The sequence below is a fragment of the Medicago sativa genome, chromosome 4 (assembly GCF_051527215.1).
Source record: "Medicago sativa cultivar Bolivia chromosome 4, Bolivia_mono, whole genome shotgun sequence".
In the NCBI taxonomy this organism is placed as follows: domain Eukaryota; kingdom Viridiplantae; phylum Streptophyta; class Magnoliopsida; order Fabales; family Fabaceae; genus Medicago; species Medicago sativa.
Window position 1 is genome coordinate 60,128,272 of NC_140752.1, and position 7,515 is coordinate 60,135,786.

Sequence of the window (7,515 nt, forward strand, 5' to 3'; positions counted from 1 at the left end):
TAACTAATTATTGACTCATCAGCTAGCAACTTCGATTCTGAAACAGAAATTAGATTTGTCAATTCAGATTCTAACCATCATCATCTTTTACTGCCTCGACAAATTCAGACTGTGACAATCAATTTTTCTTGTTTAACATAATTGTGACCAAGTCTGTTTCATCCGAATAAACCGCTTCTCAAAACTAGTTTGAACTAGTGATAAGTTTGACAGATCGTTTCCAAAACTATTTGGTTTATTTGCCTTTGTTACTGCTGGCTTTCTGCAATCTATTTACCAAAACTTTCTTCGTTACCTAAAATGTTGGTTCAGAATGGTGAAAAAGCCATCTTACTATAAAATTTGAAGCTTGTTGCGTGGCATATGACTTGTCGTTTAAGGCCTTGTATATGATCTCCATCAGTAGTGTTCCTAAGACGGCTTTATGAAAAATTCTTAGAGATAACTTATCGCAAAAGCACGATCCAAAATATAAGTTGTTACAATATTTTGATTGATCTTTATGATAGAATGAAATTTCAAGGTGTATTGTGTATGTTCAAAATTACAACTGAGTGTAATTTAGGCCAAACTCCAACATAAGGGATTTATACTTGAGAAGGTTATTATTAAGCGTTAAATAATAAGTTTTTTTCCTAAAAAATATAGAAAATTTTGATTTTATTCCCTACAAAATAAATTGGAATGTTTTTGCCCTCACAACATTTTATGTTTCATTTTTTTTATCTCTATTGAGCATAATATAAAAGGGTCATAATATTGACATTTATATAAACATAATTTGGCGATTAAGGACCAGCAACAAGAGGAAATTTTTTGGGAAAACAAAAACATCTTGTTGATTTATGGGCTAAAAATTTAAATTCGATGTATTTTTAAGAACGAAAAACTTATTTAACCTTATTATTTATCCATCTAGTCCCTCGATTCCCTTTCAAACAATAAGAGAGTAACAACTCATTGACTATTTTGATGGATTAAAAATAACTTAGAGACTGCTTCTTTTACCTTTATAGGTTAATAACTAAATTACAGTAAAAGTGATGGCTTGAATAAATGTTAGAGAAATGCTAGCAACACACATTCTAACACACACTCCTTAACTCACTCTCTTTGATTGGTTAAAATTCACATGGGACCCACCAAATTTGTTTGGGACCCACATGATTTGGTGGGACCTATGAGAATTTTAACCAATCAAAGAGAGTGTGTTGAAAAGTGTGTGTTAGAAATGTGTGTTGTTAGAATTCCTCAAAATATCGAATATGCATAAAGCACTGGGGAGATTGGTGGGGGCCAAAGTTTTTTTTGTATATTTTGAAAAATAAATGATAGATAACCATCTAATCCAACATTCGACGAGCGAAAGGGGGTGAATCTTTTCCTAATCCTTTCATTTCATTTTCATTTTTTTTTCTTGATATCCTTACGATCATAGTTCTTCTTGTCCATGAAATTGAAAATGAACTATTAGAGTTCGTCGAATTTTATGAAGCCTGTAGAAATTTAAATTAGAATATTTGCAATTTGTTAACACCAAAATTATAGAAGCAGGGTGACAGTAAGAAATTATGTACGAAATTATTTCTTCATCTATAGTTCATTTAACATTTTAAATCGTGGATTGTGTGTTTTTTCATTGGTTTATTAACTTTAGCTTGTTATCGAATTCTAGCGCGTGACCAAAAAAAGAATTCTAGCGCATGAAAGTTATGAAATACTTTAAGAGGGGGAAAATTAATCTTTGGGGTCCGACATCTCGTTGCATCATACAATTACACAATTTGTAATTTCTTAGCACTGATACCTTAAGAGTGCGACGATGGTAAGAAATTAGGTATGAGATAATTTCTTCATCTATATTTCAAGTTTGTATTTTAAATCATCGATTGCATTTATTTTTTCTATTGTTTTATGAACTTGAGATTGTTGTCAAGTGCTAGATCTTGAAAGAAAAGAATCATTTCAGAGAAGGAAAATCAACCTTTGGGTTCCAAGATCTCGTTGCATCATACAATTTTCAATTTATTAACACCAAAACCTTACGAGCACGACAAAGGTAAGAAATTAGGTATGAGATAACTCATTCATCCATATTTTAAGTCGGGGTTTTAAATCGCCAATCGCATGTCTTTTCTATTGGTTTATGAACTTGAGATTGTTGTCGAGTTCTAAAGCGTGAATGCAAAAAAAATAAAAAATATTACAAGAGAAGGAAAATCAATCTTTGGGGTTCGAGATCTCGTTGCATTGCACAATTACACAATTTGCAATTTCTAAACACCAAAACCCTAGAAGCGCGGGATGGTAAGAAATTAGGTATGACATCATTTCTTTATCAATATTTTAAGTTTGTATTCCAAACCATTGATTTCATGTTTTTCTATAGGTTTATGAACTTGAGCTTGTTATTGAGTATAAGAGTGTGAAACAACTGAAATATTTATACTAGCATCTAATTTGGATTTTGAATTCACACAATAATCATTCCACACCCTAGTGGTAACTTTGGGTTCAAAATTGATTTTATCCAAAATATAGAAGGTTTATCTCATTTACAATCTAGATTATCTTTTCAACACTTCATGTATGTTTGTTATCACATGAGTTTGTTAAAATCATGATAGCTTTTACAAAATTAAGGCAGTTTACCATAATTTTGCTAGACCTATTGTGATGTCAAACATACACTTTGAGGGTGCATGACGACCATTGTTTATTCTACTTTCCACATTATTAACCAGCAAATTAGGATAATGTATTTAATATCTAAAACACATATTTTAGTATGAACTACACATGATATTTTAGTTTATGTGAGATTGTCTCCATTATACAAATCAGACTGACTTATACATGGCTTACAAATGAAGACAATGTTATAAAAGAGTTGATATACGAATTTTATTTCATTTTTTTAATAATACAATATCAATTGAGTCTAACTAACAAAACCAGGCAATACAATTAGACATATTAATGATCTTATTTAGCTCATTCTAAAATTGAATATATTAAATATATGTTAATGTGTGACTTATCTTATTAGTGTGTTTTTAAATATTAATTTTAAATGGATAACGTATAATTAAATGGAATAGGACAAAAGATGGATTGATACTGAATATGTCTAGTGCGATTGTACACTGTTCACCTTCCACCTTCATCTTTGCTTTCTTCAACCTACGATAACCTTTCTTCTAGCCATCGCCTCTCTTTTTCCTTTTGCCGATCATCATGAAATCATCAATAAACCCTTGGAAATGTCTGATAGATGCTCCAATCACTTCAGATCATGCAAAAACCATCTTTGATAACCCTAATCCCCAAAACAGCTCCACCACTAAAGCCACCGCCTCTCCCAACATCTTACCTTTGAAACCCACCAATAACACAGGTAATTTGGAAAACACTACAACAGAACCAACCAACATGAATCACAAGCAAACCAAAACGTTTGCTCAAGCTGTTTCAAGTCTCTGTGATATCCCATCATCTCAGTTACCTCAAGCGGTCCTCAAAGGTGATAATTATGCTATTTCAATTCCGGAGGAGGAGTATCTTGTGGGATTAGAGACCTGCAAATACAATTTACAGGCACGGATCATATGGCCAAAAGGGTCCACCCCTCTCACTGTTGTTGCCTTGCGCGCCAAACTCTCTAGCTTATGGAAGGATCTCAACAGATGGGGAATCTCTTCTCTAGGTAAGGGTTTTTATGAGCTTACTTTTACTTGCCTTGAAGATGTAAAACGTGTTAGATCACTTCCATCATGGAATCTCAACCCTGGAATTATGAAGCTTTTCACCTGGTCAAAAGATTTTAGTCCTAACTTAATCAATAGCACTTCTGCACAAGTTTGGGTTAGAATCTATGGCTTGCCTCAGGAATATTGGAGGCCAAGAATTATGTTTGCTATTGCCAGTAGTGTAGGTACTCCCATATGTACTGACTCAGCCTCTGCTAAACCTATGATAGAGAGAACCTTTGGACAGTTTGCTAGGGTTCTTGTTGATATGGATGTCACTCAGATTTTAAGGTATAAGGTCCTTGTTGAAAGGAAAGACTTTGCTTTTTTTGTTGATCTTGATTTTGAAAACATTCCAGATTTTTGCAATCATTGTATGAAGATAGGCCATCATGTTAATGATTGTAAAAATCTAAAAGCCTTTACTGCTAAAGAAATAGAAGAAATTCCTAAAAGAAATACTGCTGTGCATAGAAATGATGTTTGGCAAAGAAAAGTTAATAATTCAAAACAGGGCAAGGTATCTTCTGATCCTATCATTGTTGAATCCCCTAAGAGGGATGAGGAAACTGTGAAAATTAGCAAGAATATGGCAGGTGACAAAGTCGGTCATAGTGGAACAAAAGACAGAATGGATTTGGTGCAACACAACTCTTTTGATGCCCTGTTGAGCAATGAGGCTGAAGTAGACCCCCACAAGCAAGCTAGGAGGGAGGCAGATACAATGTTAGAAAAAGAAGTCAACAATGAATTATCTGGCCAATCACACAGCAATGAAGATGACATTAGTTCTCATGATTCTGAGTTTGTTGATGCTACACAACAAATACATAGAAGTGATGATAATAGCAGCATGAACAATGATGAAAGTGAAGATAATGAGGAAGCTGATGACCATAACACCACACAGTTAACAGCTGCTGAAATAGAGATGCAAAATAGAAGGTTCCTCAATCAATCCTGGGCAAACATGCAAGAAAATGAGGAAGCTGAGCGCATTCTCATCAAACACTTAGAAACGGACCATCCTCAAATCAATGAAACACTTAGTGAAGTACCAACATGCAGTGATGGTTTCCAACTAGTGGTTGGTTCAAAGAACAAAAATCTAAAGAAGAAGAAATCAACTGTCAGTAGCGATTACGGTACAAGAGCTAAGGCTGTAAATCATAAAACTTTTAAATGAAGATCTTATACTGGAATATAAGGGGTTTAGCTAACTCCCCATCAAGGTTAGCTCTACAAAGACTTATTTTATTACATAGACCTGACTTTATATTCATCTCTGAACCTTGGATTGAATATGTTAATTTCCCTCAAACTTGGTTTCAAAGATTAGGGTTTAAGCTTTTTTCCTTCAATGAAAGAGGAAATCTTAAGCCTAATCTTTGGTGCTTTTGCTCAACTGACCTCAACCCTCATGTTATTGATATAGATGCCCAACAAGTCTCTTTCAATCTCCTTGTAAATAGCAACCTTCTTTTCTTCACAGCTGTTTATGCTTCAACTAGTAATTTGACAAGAAAAGACCTCTGGACCAAACTCAACTACCTTCAAACCAAATTCAATGCTCCCTGGACCTTCATAGGAGACTTTAATTCAATTTTAGGTGCCCATGAACATTCTGGATCTCTAACCCCAGCCAGACCCCCCATCAATGACTTCATCAATTGGACTGACACTTTTGACCTAACACATCTTCCAACCAAAGGAGCCTCCTTCACATGGGCCAATAATAGATCAGGCAGAAGACACATCAAAAGAAGATTAGACAGAACAATAGTGAACACCAATATGCTTGATCTCTGCACCTCTATTTCTTGCTCAACTCTAATCAAAACCTCATCTGACCATTATCCAATCCTTTTAGACTTCAAAACAGATTCCATCAGATTTGCTTCCTCTTTCAAATTTCTCAAGATGTGGACTCTTCACAATGACTGTAAACAACTTGTTTCTGATTCTTGGAAGATCAATGTTGTTGGTTGTCCAATGTATGTGCTCAGTGCTAAACTCAAAATTCTCAAAGGAAAGTTAAAGCAATGGAATAAAGATGTATTTGGAAACATTCATGAGTATGTAGAGGCTGCTGAAATCAAATTATCTGACATCCAAACCAAAATTAACCTTCTTGGCCACTCTGACATCCTTATGAATGAGGAGAAGCAAGCTCAAATCGATCTTGATCAGGCCCTAAACAAGCAAGAAATCTTCTGGAAAGAGAAAGCCAGATTGAACTGGCATGTGAATGGTGACAGGAACACTAGATATTTTCATAGAATAACAAAAATCAAGAACAAAACAAAAGTGATTTCCTCAATTAGAAACTTAGAAGAAATTATTACTGATCCACAAAGAATTTCTAACCATGTTGTTAATTATTATCAAAACCTTTTTTCTACTAATTTTGTTTTGCAGGATTCTTTGCTTGTAGAAGAAGTCATTCCTCCACTCATTGATGATCAAACTAATCACTTGTTAACTATGCTTCCTTCTGAAGAAGAGATTAAAGCAGCTGTGTTTTGTCTAAACAGTGAGAGTGCTCCTGGCCCGGATGGATTTGGTGCAAACTTCTATCATACTTACTGGGAGATTATTAAAATGGATGTGATAGCTGCAGTTCTTGAATTCTTTCATACAGGTTGGCTACTACCTAATTATAATGCAAATTCTCTGGTTCTTATCCCTAAAAATCCCAATGCGGATACTGTTGATCAATATAGACCCATAGCTTTAGCAAACTTCAAATTTAAAATCATATCTAAGGTCATTGCTGATAGACTTGCAAATATTCTCCCTAACATTATATCTGTGGAACAAAGAGGATTTATTAAGGGTAGGAATATAAAAGATTGCATAGCTTTAGCCTCTGAAGCCATCAATGTTTTAGATAAAAAGAGCTTTGGGGGTAATCTGGCTTTAAAGATTGATGTGTCAAAAGCTTTTGATACCATAAATTGGGAATTTTTGCTTAAAGTTCTAAATTGCTTTGGTTTGAATGCTACATTCTGCAATTGGATAAGTTCCATTCTCCATTCAGCCTGCATTTCAGTTTGTATCAATGGATCTCAAGAGGGTTTCTTCAAATGTAAGAGAGGGGTCAGACAAGGAGACCCTCTCTCACCCCTTCTCTTTTGCATAGCTGAGGAAGTTCTAAGTAGGGGAATATCCAAGTTGGTTTCTGAAAACAAGCTTGACCTCATCCGTGCATCAAGAAATGTCAAGCTACCCTCTCATTGTTTTTATGCCGATGATTTGATGGTTTACTGCAAGGGTAACATCTCTGGACTAGCAGCTCTAAAGGACCTCTTCACTAGGTATGCAAATTGTTCTGGCCAAATAATGAATCTCAGAAAGTCATCAATACATGCTGGAGGAATTTCTCATCAAAGACTGAACATCATTGTTAATCTGCTAGGGTTTTCTTTGGGATCCCTTCCTTTCACTTATCTTGGTGCACCCATATTCAAAGGTAGGCCTAAGAGAATCCATTTCCAATCAATTGCAGATAAAGTAAAAATTAAACTTGCATCTTGGAAGGCCTCTCTCCTCTCTATTGCAGGCAGGGTCCAACTTGTTAAAGCAGTGGTGCAATCTATGCTACTTCACACTATGTCAATCTACTCTTGGCCAATCAGCTTGCTCAGAGAAATAGAAAAATGGATAAAAAATTTCATATGGAGTGGAGATATAACAAAGAGGAAAATTGTTACAGTTGCTTGGAAAAAGATTTGTGCACCTTATGAAGAAGGAGGATTAAATATAA